Below are 13,224 nucleotides of genomic sequence, written 5' to 3' on the forward strand. Positions count from 1 at the left end.
CTGCTCTGTCTCTCTCAGCCCTTCCAATCCATTCTCCCTGCCACAGATGAGTGACCTCTTAAATAGGTACATTGGATCCTGTCATCCCCCTCATAAAACTGTCCAACAGCTTCCAATTGCCCTGAGAACAAAACGCCTATCTGGGGCCCACAGGCCCTGGGTGATCCAGCCCCAGGGGCCCAACCCCAGCCCTATCTCCTCTTCACATGCAGTTGGGGTCACACTGGCCAGCTTTATGCTCTTTCCATTAAAACAGCTGGTTTGCACATCAGGAACCTTGTTCCCTCTGCCTGGAACACACTTCCCCTAGCCTTTGCTTCTCAGTTTTTATCTAGCTTCTCGGATGCCCAGTTGACTTTCCACATCAGTCCCATGAGACTAGGGACACTTCTCTATCTCGGTTCCTCTTTGCCCGGTCCAGTGCCTTCAACAGTGCCTGGCACACAGTAGTAACTCAATAAATAATTGCTGAATGCACAACAAAGGAGGCCTTGTGTGGGGACCCCCAGGGGAAAGAAACCAGAGTCCTCTGAGGACAGTGTCCAGGGGCCCCATGTGGAGGGGCCCCAAGCCCAGGGCCCCATCAGGGCACTTGGCTGCTGTGGCTGAGGGACCTGACCTCAGTCAGAGGGACATGCTGGTGAGATTGTCCTGGCTAAACAGTCCCTTCCGACCTACACCAGCCCCGTGGCCACTGTCCCCAGAACCCCCACCACCCCCACAGTATTCATGCAGCCTGTGCCGCAGGCAGGCACCGTTGGGCGCGTGGGGCCCGCCAGGCAGCTGGAGCAGCAGTGTGGCCACACCTGCCATGCCATCTTCCGTGGGCTCAAGGGTGATAGGCCCGGCTCGCAGGCCAGCAGTGGTGGTGGGGATGGCTGGTGGGCAACAGCCTCCTCCCACGGGTCCCCAGGGCCCGCCAGCCCCTGTCAGCAGCAGGGGTGCCAAGGAAGGCTCAGAGCGGCGGAAGGTGAGTGGTGGGAGGCCGGCTGGTTTCCAGGCAGGAATTGGGGCAACAGGGTCGGGCAAGAAGCAGACGGTGACCTTGGCAAAGGGGCGGCTGGCCATCTTGGTCATTTCTTGCAGGTGCTGGCACTGCTCCTGCCGCTGGTCCTGGGCCTGCTTGGCCTTCCAGAGGAGCACACAGAGTGAGAGGAAGAGGAAAAAGCAGGAGAAGAAGAGAAGACAAACAGGTCAATGTGGGCCTGGTCCTGCCGGAAGAAGAGCAGGCCTTGCGAGTCAGCCGAACCGTTGGTGCCAGACCCACTTGGGTCTCCCACGCCCAGAGGAGCAGGTAGAAGCGGCTGGACTTGAGGGCATGGTGCTCGTGTGGGTAGGTGATGACCAGTCTGTCCCGCACACTATGAACCACCAGCACCGCTGACGGCTCAGTCACTGTCACATAGGTGGTCATGCCCCGTGGCCATACCTCCCACACCCGTGGCTCCATTGGGGTGCCTGACCCACTCCCGGCACCTGGTCCCCCCAGATCCCCAGTCTCACGGGGCCCGCCTTCCACAGGGGGTGGGGGTGGCAGTGGGGGTGGCAGTGGGGGTGGCTGGATATGCACTGTGTGGACACCCGTGTCGGGGGCCACGCGGACCACAAAGGTGTCGTAGGAGGTGGAGACATAGAGGTCCACGGCACCGAAGGTCACATCCAGCGTCAGGCGGATGTCCACGTTGGTGAACTTGGGCTGCACACCAAAGAGGACCATGCGGCCAGGGCCCAGGGCCCGGCGCTTGGGCTCGTGAAAGCAGTTGCTCTGGGACAGTGGTCGGCAAACTCATTAGTCAACAGAGCCAAATATCAACAGTACAACGATTGAAATTTCTTTTGAGAGCCAAATTTTTTAAACTTAAACTTCTTCTAACGCCACTTCTTCAAAATAGACTGGCCCGGGCCGTGGTATTTTGTGGAAGAGCCACACTCAAGGGGCCAAAGAGCCACATGTGGCTCGCGAGCCGCAGTTTGCCGACCACAGGTCTGGGACGTCGGGTCCAGGCAGCACTCCTGCTCCACAGAGATGAGGCAGTAGCACTGCTGGTCACCCAGCGGGCTTCCATGGAATGACTCCCGGCACTTGGCACACTGGTACTTGTAGCAGTCTCGGCGGTCACTGGGGAAGCTCACAGTGGTCTCAGGTTTCTGTTCTGTGGTCTCAGAAACGGGCAGGTGCCCATTTCTGTGTTGTTCTGACACGGGCAGCCTTTCCCGTCCTGCCTGTTACAGGTATCAGCATGGCCATTACACTGGCATTTGGTGCACTTCCCATCCAAGAGGAAGTAGCCGTGGAGGTAGCTCTCACATTTGTCCCCATAGCTGTTATCCTGGCAGTTTACACACACAGCCTCGTCTTCGCTGGGACCATCTGTCACCCAGTTTTCAATCTCCTCTGGATCCAGGGAGTGCTTCTCTGGCTCCCTCCTAACCATTTCAAGCTCCTTCCTGGATACACAGACGTAGCTATTGCCATGACAGAAGGCGTGGCAGGACCGGCAGGGCCCACCCCCCACGACAGAACCCACGAACAGCAGGAGGCACTGCTCACAGTGGCTGCCCTTGGTGTGGTTGCGGCGGAGCAGGCAGTGGTCGCAGGCCCCCACACCAGCACACTTGCCGTGGCGGTCGCAGCGACACTCCTTGGAGCAGTTGCATCCGACAAAGCCAAAGTGGCAGCAGCAGTGGTCAGGCTCCATGCACGAGCCATTCACACAGCCCTGGGTGCACACTGAATGGCACAGCCCTGAGATATTGTCCATGAGGTAGCCTGTTGTAGGGAGTGGTTATAGGGTTAAGCCTCGGACTGACCTGCTGGCAAAGCTGCAAACAAGTCCCAGTCTAGAGGGCACAGCCCTCTTAGCATAATTAAGCTTGATCTTGTGACTGCTCCCTAGATCTTTCCTGGGTAGCTAATGGGCTGTGGGAGGTGCAACAAGTGCTGCCAAAACAAGTGAAACTTACAAGAACATTGTAAATTACCTTGTTTACCTCTGACTATAAAATAAAGCATCAGCTTGCAGTCTGGATCTGTTCTGTGGCCTCAGCCAGGCACAGAAGATCCACCTAGCTTATTCTCTTTGTCTGTCTTTTCTTCATCCTTTGCCGGCCCTCCCTCAGGCTCACTGAACCCTTGGCTGTGCTGGCACGGCACAGCCTGTCTTGCAGCTGCACTCATAACCGTGGGACTGGTCATGGCAGTTCAGAGTCTCATTGCAGTCATGGTGCCCGTTTGCACACTCGTCCTCAGGGGGGCAGGACAGAAAGGCCCAGGAGGCCACAGGACGTCCACACGTCAGCCCATCACGAGGGCCGCTGAGTCCACCCTCCAGGCAGTGGCCACCCCCATCCTGGCCCCCCACAGGCACACCAGCCACAGTGGGGGTGCCACAAGCACAGGGCGCGCTGGGTTGCCTGAGCACAGTCCAGGGAGCAGCTCTGGGGCCCTCAGAGCAGCCGCCCACAGCCTCCGGCCATACATCGCAGGGGCAGGTATGAAGGGCTCAGACACTGTTGGAGACTGCTGCTCCAGACACAGTGCTGCCAGCCCCCGTCTGCACCCTTGGAGTCCAGACAGGAGGTACAGTTGGGCAGGAGGTGACAGGGAGTGGGGCAGGGCAGTGGGGGCGATGATTCCACTGGCATTGGGGACACGTTCAGCAGAGAGTGGCTGAAGCATGTCCAGTCGTAGGTGGGCTGCACGGAGAGGATGCGGCGGGTCTCCCCTGTCTCTTGAACTGCCATGTCCACATGCACTTGCCCTCCCTGGTACACTGCTCGCAGTTGGCAGCCCCACACGCAGCCTCCGAGCAGTTCCCTGCCCAGAAGACCTCTCGCTGATTGATCCAACAGTCATTCCCTGAGGTGCAGGACCCATTGCACCCGATGCAGGCACCCTCGGGACAATTGGTACACCACTTACAGAGGGGGACAGATGCCTCTCCATCTCCAGGCTGCAGGGTCTGGGGATGGCGGGCAAGGCACTCACTGCAGGTCCGGAGACATCAGCATTCCTCAGGGGAATGAGGCATTGGGGAGCAAGCGGGTGTCCCACAGCCCAGTCTGTGGGCCTGCTCCCCAGACAAGCAGACCCCATGGCACCAGGTGCAGGCCCCAGACTGGTTACAAGCTTCAGGTGAGGGCAGCAGGCGACAGGGGTCAGGGGGCATAGTTAAGGCCAGCAGGCGGCCCAGGGCCACTCCCTCAAAGCCCCCTGAGATATACAGGCGGCCCCCACTGCTGCTACAGCATGGGCCACAGACTCCTCCATCGGGGGCCCCACAGAGGCCTGGTGGATGAGGTCAGGCAGCAGCCAAGAGTTGCAGTTGACCTGGTAGAGCAGCACATCGCTGCTGAACTCATCAGGGTCCGAGCGTCCCCCCAGGACCACCATCGTGTCCCTTAGCAGCGCTGAGGCGTGGAAAAGTCGGCGGCAGGGCTTTGCCCCCTGAGAAGAGGCCAGCAGGTTCGGTCAGCACAGTGCAGGGAGTAGAGCTCAGGGGATGGGGCCGCCAGCTCCACGTGGAAGCAGAAACCCCCAAACACGTAGAGAGAGTCGGTGGCCTGGTGGTACACGGCAGAATGACCATAGAGACCTGTGTGTGTGGCGGGGGGGTGTCCCACTCTGAGTTCCGGATACCCAGGTGCCAGTCGCCAGCTGGTACTCGAGCAGCTGCTGGTTGAAGCCATTTTCAGGAGAGTAACCGCCCACCAGGAGCAGAGACAGGCCTCTGCACGCAGTGAGGGTGTGACCAGTGACAGCTGGAAGTTCCACAGTCTGAGGGGCCTTCTCCTGCCGCCACTGTAGGGTGGTGAGGTTGAGGACCCAGAAGTCTCAGGCGATGCCCCCAGTCGTGAGCACCCCCCCATCAGGTACATGGCACTACGGCCAGCGGGCACATAGACAGCTGCATGGAAGGAACAGGGTGAGGGGCCTGGACCCCCATCCTCAGCTCCTGCCAGCATCTGTGTCCACCTCCACTCACTCACTGAGTACCTGTACAGGTTTCCCAGCAGCCCCTGGGGGAGGCCCAGGCCCCCAAACATCCACAAGGTGGCATCAGGTCCCTCCACCATGGTGTGCTCCAGGCGGTGCAGGAAACGGCTAGCAGTGTCCATGAAGGTCTCCCAGACCAGCTGTCCGCCGTCCAGCTTCGTGGCATAGTCGGGGCCCCCGAAGCCCCCAGCACAGATGCACACACCCAGACTCTGGTTACAGGTCCCTGCCCCGCTGTGGGCATTGCAGTTTTCAGGGCACAGAGCCATGCGACAGTGTGGGCCAGCCCAGCCCTGGGGACAGCAGCAGAGGCCAGCACCTGTGGCCCCATCCTGGAGCACACACTCCTGGGGAATAGGGCAGCTCCCAGGGCCCCTGACCCACAGCGGGCAGAGCCCACTGAAGCGTTGAAGCCCCAGGACGAGGAGCCTTTGGCCTCCCAGTGCAACACGAGCAGTCCAGATAGGGCCTGTACAGTGAGGGGCCTGTCCCGCCGCTGGCCACAGAAGGCAGCAATGAGGCTACGGTCCGACTGCACAACACCAGTGTCCAGGAAGCATGGGAAGCCATCAAAGGCCAGCATGTAGCTCAGCGTGCAGGGGGTACTGCTGTCAGGGGAGAAGGTGAGGGTGAGGGGGGGACAGAGGGTCCCAGGAACATAGGGCTATAGCACCTCAGTGGCTGAGACAACCCACACATAATATGAAAGGCCTGGCCCAGCTCTCACTGCCTCACCACCTGGAGGCAGCAGCCCCCCACCTCAGTGTGAGCCCAGTGCCACTGAGGACACGTTGGTGAGGAGGGCACAGCCCCCACACTCCCAGAAGCAGGAGCCACCGGCCCGGGGGTCTCCTAGGTAGCCAGGGATGCAGAGCTGTCAGTGAGCACCTTTAGTGTGGTCCTGGCAGAAGCAGAGCTCGCTGAGGTTGTCGCGTGGGTCCCCATGCTCACTGCACTGGCAGGGCCGGCAGCCGCCTGAGCCCGTGGCACTGCCAAAGCTGCCGGGCCGGCACTGTTCGCAGTGCTCTCCCCAGGTCCAGTCCTGGCACTAATCGCAGAAGCCAGGCCCCCGCTTTCAGCAATGGCTGTGAAAGTTGCAGCCACAGTCTCTGGAGCAGTGGGGGCAGGGGGGTCCCGGGGCAGGCGGGGGCGGGGGCAGATCAGATGTCCAGCTCAGGTCACACATGCAGGTGAAGTCAGGGTGGCCACTGCACACACCATGGCTGCAGTCCTCCGGGCATGTGCGATTGCAGTATGTGATGCCATCAGCCTGGTAACCTCACTGGCAATGACACTCGTAGCTGAGGGCCGTGTTCAGGCAGGTTGCCTGCAGGTGGCACCGTGCCAAGCCCGGGCTACACTCATCCACATCAGGACAGCGGACATACGCCCAGCGGGCAGGGAGGGCCACGGTCAGCCCCAGGCCCTCCCTGACACACAGGGAGCAGTTACCCCCACCAAGGGGCTCTGAGAAGTCCCCCTGGAGGCACCACCCCAGTGTGGGGTTGTCCTCATTGCCGCACCAGCCACACTCATGGCTCTGCAGACACTCGTGGCAGGTCTGGAAGCGGTCACAGCTCCAGCACCGGGGCTCTGAGTGCACGCTGTCATCCCAGCCTCGGCAGCCCCCATATGGGTACTGGGCCAGGTAGGCAGCAAACAGGCGCACTGGCTTGCATTGTCCAGGCAGTCGTCACAGGTCGGGTGCTGGCTGCAGAGTGGGGGACACTCCTCTGGGCTCTTCAGGGCACCCTGACCCCGGCCTCACCGGCTGCATGCTGCGTCCCCTTTGCAGTTGGTGCTCTGATGCCACTCACAGAAGGGGTCTTGGTTGCAGGCGTGGCAGTCACGATGCTCCTCACAGAGCAGGCAGAGGGCAGGCACCAGCACCAGCAAGGACCCATGGGCCACACTGTCCATGCAGCGAGCCCCACTCTGGCGCAGGTGGCAGGTGGAGCTGGTCAGGCACCAGCCGCAGCCCTGGTCTGCCAGGTAGCCCAGGCAGGAGGAGTAGGAGGCACAGGCCGTGGAGCGGTAGGGTTCCAGGAAGAATAAGGAGATCTCACTGCCACCTGGCACACCAGTCCGGTCCCACAGCAGGGTGAACTCGCTGTGCCCAGGGCCCGCTGAGCCATTGAGCTGGCCCCAGATCTCCACTGCGTACTTGTGACCCCGGCCAGGCAGTGGGAAGAGACAAGCAGATCCTGGGCACTGTAGACGCCTCGTCTCTTTCTCCTGCTGAGCCACCCAGCGCCCCACTTCTGGGTCAGGGACATGGGCCATCCGGGCCAGGATGTGTAGGCTCTGGGCCTGGTCCCACACAGCCACGTCCTCAGCCCCTGGCCCACTGGGCCCTCCCGGAAGCAGAGGGTGGATGAAGCCTTGATAGACTAGTGATACGTCGATCTCTGGGCTGGGTGTCAGGGTGATGGTTGTGCTGCGGACAATCAAGACCTTGTCAGGTTGGAGGGCGTTGGGTGGCTGTTGGAAGGTGAGGAGGTGCAGGCCAGGCAGGAAGCTCTGGGTGATGCAGGCCTCCAGGGATGTGACAGAGACAGGTGCAGGCCCCCACCAGCCCACGGTGCCTGAGATCTGCTCTCCTCAGCAGTGGGCCTGCTCAGGCAGAGGGAGGCAGCTCTCATTGTTCATGCACCAGCCCAGGGCACCAGGTCCCCGGGGAGCTGCAGGGCTGCTGAAGGCCAGGCAGGCCTGGCAGTCACCCAGGAGGCTCTCCAGGCCCAGGCAGCTGGCAGCCAGACAAGCCCCTGAGGGAGTCCCAGCAGGCAGTGCAGCTTGGCAGGACCCCTGACACCAACTGCATTCGGGGTCTCGAGAGCAGACACTGTGGTCCGTGTGCATGGAACAATAGTCCAAATGGTAGTCTGGGGCAGGCGCCTGGAACACAAAGGGGGGCACCTTGTAAGCCATCAAATCCCCACAGGGCCGGCCACTGTACCCACCAGCCACCAACATTACACTGCCACCAAGCACAGCTGCCACATGTGAATACCGACCACTGGGAGGCGCTGCTTGGCCCTCAGGCGTTCCTGGCGGGGCAAGCTCAGCCCCTGACACCCACTGATGGCAGCCCAGGTGGTAGAAGAAGATGCCATCTTCATAGCACTTTTCCTCCTGGTAATGGGTGTGCACATTGCCTCCATAGACCACCATGTTGTTGCCCAGGACACTGGCCGTGTGGAAGGCTCGCTCCCGTGGGCCCTGCAGCCCATCCCGGCCCTTCAGGGTTGTCCACACATGCCGATCCACATGGAAGAGCTCAGTGGCATTCACCCGCACAGAGAACCGGGCAGTGGTGGGCCGGTGTCCACCATGAACCAGCAGGGCTCGAGATGGGGCGTGAAACGCCATGGAGTGGCCGGTGGCGGCAGGGGGTTGCCCACCTGCTGGAATCACCTGCTCCCAATAGCCCCCATTGCTGCTGTCAAGGCAGAAATGGAAGAGGCCGGAGGAGGAGAGGTCATGCTGGGTGCGGCCACCAGACACATAGAGCCAGATGTTGTCCACTAAGGCAGCTGCATGACCTGCCAGGCCAGGTGGCCCCGAGGAACTAGAAGCAGGTGGTGCCAGTTGCTCCCAGTGGCCCCCGCCCAGTGGGCTAAAGGCCCACATGTCGCTAGTGAGGGAGCCATCAGCCAGCTCACAGCTCATCAACACCAGGGAGCCGGCCCAGGCCACAGCCACATGGGAGTGACAGGCAGCCGGGGCAGGACTCAGGTCCCAGCGCTCCCAGGTGTTGGCAGAGAAGTTATGCAGCACGAGGTCACCCAGGGCGTTGTTGAGGTCCTGGCCTCCAAAAACGGCCAACAGCCCTGGTGGGGACAGGAAGGCACCAGCTGCCCCAACACGGGCAGGGAAGGCAGGGTCCCGGGCACTCACATTGTGCCACCAGCCAGCCCCCTGGTTCTCCCACAGGTGCAGGTCACAGGCACGTCCCAGGAAGCCAGGCTCACAGCGGCACGGTCCCAGGGGCAAGGCACAGGTGCCATGGCTGCCACAGTAGGCTGAACACTCCTGCAGGCTACAGTCAGGGCCCTTCCAACCTGGTTCACAGGCACACCCCCCCCGGGGACTGGCACTGCCCATGGTTGCGGCAGCCCCCAGGGCAAAGGGAGAAGCGGAAGGAGGTATTTAAGGCCAGCAGGTTGTAGTTGGCATCGCTAAAGAGGTGCAGCAGCATCTTGCCAGAGGAAGCCTCGATGGGTGGAGGTAGGGTGCTCCCACTCAGACTGGCAAGCAGGGGCCCTCGGGGGATTCACCATCATACATGAACAGGTAATCATACGTTCACTCCGTTTCAAGGAAAAGGAAGTCCAGCAGGATCCGGTGCTGGGGACTCAGTGCCTCAATGAGCCACTCGCAATTGCCATTGACGCTGTAGTTGCCCGCACCACCCATCACGAAGCGTGGGGCCTCCCACAGCACTTGCTGTTGCCCCTTGCAGTCCCCGCCCCCCCGCCCCGCCCCGCCCAGGCCCCAGGGGACATCGGCCCCAGCATGGCCAAACACAGAGACAGCACCTCGGCCAGAGCCCGGCCCAGGGCCATCGCCGCCTCCAGCACTGACCCTTACAGATGGCCCGGACCCTCCACCGATGCAAGGCCCTGAAAATGCGACCTCTATGGACAGGACATGGCCTAGTAGACCGGGGAGGCCCAGGAGTCGCAGTCCCTGTGAAGGGAACTGCCTCTGTTGATGGGCTCTGGGATTCGAAAGGTGGACCCTATAGAGTAGGGAACTGCATCAGAGTCAACCTGGTTGGCTGCTGCGTCCTGTCTATGGAGGGCATGGGGCATGGTCCTGAGTTGCTAGCCAGATGCGCTCCTTCTCCTCTGAGGTGAGAGAGGAGGACAGGATGACAAAGATGTTGTGCCAGGTCAGGTCATAGAACTGGGTCAGGTACTCAAATTTCTTAGTAAAGGTGGTCAGGTCTGTGGAAGAAGCCCCAAGATGCCTCTCCATCAGTGTGAGGTTGGACATAGAAAATAGGATGTATACCCGGACAATACCTTCACCCCGGCCACCTCTCAGAGGGGAAGGACAGGGGCTGGAGGCTGGGCTGTCCAGGAACAAGGAAGAGGCGGGGGGTTGGTAAGGAGTTGAGGGGGTGGACAAAGAGGTGGATACTGAAGACAGCGGGGCAATCAGAGGAGGAACATAAGGAGTTGGGTTTGAGGAGACTGAGAGGGGAATGGAGAATTGAGTAATTGGAAGGGTTGAAGGAAGGGTCTGAGGGACCTGAGGGGTCAGAGAAGGACGTATCAGAAGCCTCAAGGTGAAAAGGTTCGGTCTTAGCAAATGGAATGTGGTCTAAGCAAAAGGGAAGGTCAGTTGTGAAGTGGTCTAAAGGTCAGTTGACAGGGGAGAGGAGTGTTGATTCAATTATTTGATCAGACCTAACAGTGGGAGAAAGCAAAGCGGGTGAGGAGGGACCTCTGGGATTGGATAAAAAATAAAATAATAGATACATACTTCTTTTACTTAAGTGGGTGCAGGGTAGTTAACAGTCAACAATTAACTCAATAACAATGAGGGGATTTGTGGTCTTTGAAGAGAGGTGCCTATGCTTTGAGGGGTCCAAAAGAAAAGGAAAATTATTTTGACATTCCAAAGATATGTTATCGTAGATGCAATAGATAGGCTCAGTTAAGGTAAAGATTGACCTTTGTCAGGGAAGATACCAGTCTAGGACAACACTACCTACCATAAACTGTTTTTTAGTTTAAAAAGTTTTAATTTCAGACCATCCTTTGTGGTTACTTTATGTCCCTGAGTTTGCAAGGTTACCATGTTATGCCCAGATTTCGTGATCCCCAAAGACCACCAGGGAGCCGAGTCCGATGCAAAAGCAAAGAGCCTTTTACACACACACACACACACACACACACACACACACACACACACACACGCACCGGCGCAGTGGCGAGGTGGAGAGAGAGAGAGAGTCAGCCCCCAAACGCGATGATTTATAGGGGGCCTGGGAGAGGTAGGAGGGGTGAGGTAGTGTGGTCTCTGCTGATTGGTCGGGATCAGGTTGCACATGGGGCAGGGTGCGGCTTACCTTCCCCTTGCATTTCTATTGGCTAATCCAAAAGTGTGGGTTGGGCTCTTGAAGAGGTTCTAGGGCAGGAACCTGACTCCAGGAGGTGGAGGACATAGAACAAAAGGAACATGGAGTCTCCCCGCCCTTTCATTCCCCCCTTGTCTTGAAACTTACAGGCCCAATCATGGGTCGGTTTGTATTTCTACTGGACAACATTCCTGGGTCACGAGGGTACACCACCCCAAATTCCCTGTACTGATAAAATCGGAGTCCCCAAGTCTTCCTTCCCCCTCCAGCATCAGGCAGGTCGAGCACGCTGTAGCTTGAGCTTGAGCGGGTTGCATTGATCTCGATCGATGCTCCATTTGGTGACGAATTCTTCCTGGATCACAGATGGGTCCGCTGACCGGACGTGAGTGTGATGGACCCAGGTTGCGACGCCGTCTACCTTGAGAGCGGTGGGGGTCGTCAGCACCACGACATAGGGACCCTTCCATCGTGGCTCAAGGGTCTCCCGGCGGTGTCTCTTGACATAGACCCAGTCCCCGGGCTTATGCTGATGAGGAGTCGGGGCTGGGCCGGTCTCGTAGATAGCGCGGAGGCGTGGCCAAATGTCTTCGTGCGCCCTCTGGAGCCCTCTCAAGGAAAGAAACAGTTCTTGACTTTCAAATTCTGTAAGAAATTCGGCTTTAAGGTTAGGGATAATAGGGGGTGGCCGACCAAACATGATCTCATAAGGAGTAAAACCCAGGGTGTAGGGAGAGTTCCTAACCCGGTAAAGGGCATATGGAAGGAGAGCCACCCAGTCCCCGCCAGTCTCCATGGTCAATTTGGTAAGGGTCTCTTTTAGAGTTCTATTCATCCTTTCTACTTGCCCTGAGCTTTGGGGCCTATAAGCACAATGCAATTTCCAATTTGCCCCAATGGCCTTGGCCACTGCCTGCGTTACCTGCGAGACAAAAGCTGGTCCATTGTCTGACCCTATCTCAGCGGGAAAACCATACCTGGGCAAGATGTCTTCTAGCAGCTTCTTAGCTACCGTCTGAGCTGTTTCATGCTTAGTTGGATATGCTTCTACCCATCCGGAGAAGGTATCTACAAATACTAAAAGATATTTATAGCCATACTTTCCTGGTTTAACCTCAGTGAAGTCGACCTCCCATTGTGCCCCAGGCTTGGTTCCTCGAACCCTGGTTCCTTTTTCACTCGGCCGGATTCTCGCATTTGTGAGTTGACAGGTCTTGCAAGCAGATACAACCTGCTCTATTTTAACGTCCTGCTGGTGGATCTTAATTCTGGCGTGTCGGATTAAGTCCTTTAATTTACGTGCCCCCAGGTGAGTGGACCGGTGCATGTGTTTTATCATGGAGACTCCAAGCTGGTCTGGCAGTATGAGCTCCCCTTGTGGTGTATACCACCACCCCTTCTTCTCCTTTGCTTGGGGAAGCTTCCTAATACGTTGTAACTCCTCCAGGGAATATCCTGGATGAACTGGCAGAACTGGGTCTCCTGGGTCTGGGAGCTGTAAGGACATGGTGGGGATCGGAGAAATGGCTACTGCCTTGGCCTCCTGGTCAGCCCTGCGGTTTCCTCTTGCCACTGGGTTGTCAGCCTTCTGGTGTCCTTGGCAGTGTATGATGGCCAGTTTGGCAGGGAGCCATAAGGCTGAGAGTAAGTCGAGTATCTCCTGTTTATTCTTTATAGTCCGCCCCTCTGCTGTTAGTAGCCCTCTCTCTTGGTAGATTGCCCCATGAACATGAGCGGTGGCGAATGCATACCGGCTGTCTGTGTAGATGTTGAGCCGCTTTCCAGCTCCCAGTGTCAGGGCCTTGGTGAGGGCCACAAGCTCTGCTCTCTGGGCTGACGTCCCAGGGGGTAGAGCCTCTGCCCATACAGTGTCCGTTTCAGTGACTACAGCCGCACCCGCATACCTGCTCCCGTCCCGTACGAAGCTGCTTCCATCGGTGAACCAGGTGACGTCTGCATCTGGAAGGGGCTGGTCAGTCAGGTCCTTCCGGAGCCCATGCACTTGCTCTAGGATTCCTGCACAATCATGTAGGGGAGCATCTAGGTCTGGGTCGGGCAGCAAGGTGGCAGGGTTGAGGGCCGCACTGGGATGAAACCGTACTCTGGGAGGGTTGAGAAGGAGACTCTGATAGTGGGTTAT

General features: G+C 58.8%; 1 pseudogene across 1 annotated transcript; it reads right to left on the reverse strand.

The window, feature by feature from the left end:
- Positions 1-624: 624 nt before the first annotated feature.
- On the reverse strand, positions 625-9,561 carry LOC308248461 (multiple epidermal growth factor-like domains protein 8; annotated as a pseudogene). The gene is made up of 3 exons: positions 3,155-9,561; positions 1,987-2,770; positions 625-1,765 (listed from the first exon to the last, which is right to left on the reverse strand). The product of its transcript is annotated as a multiple epidermal growth factor-like domains protein 8 (transcript).
- Between the last annotated feature and the right edge of the window lie 3,663 nt (positions 9,562-13,224).

Source organism: Plecotus auritus, assembly GCF_963455305.1.
Source record: "Plecotus auritus genome assembly, chromosome: 1".
In the NCBI taxonomy this organism is placed as follows: Eukaryota; Metazoa; Chordata; class Mammalia; order Chiroptera; family Vespertilionidae; genus Plecotus; species Plecotus auritus.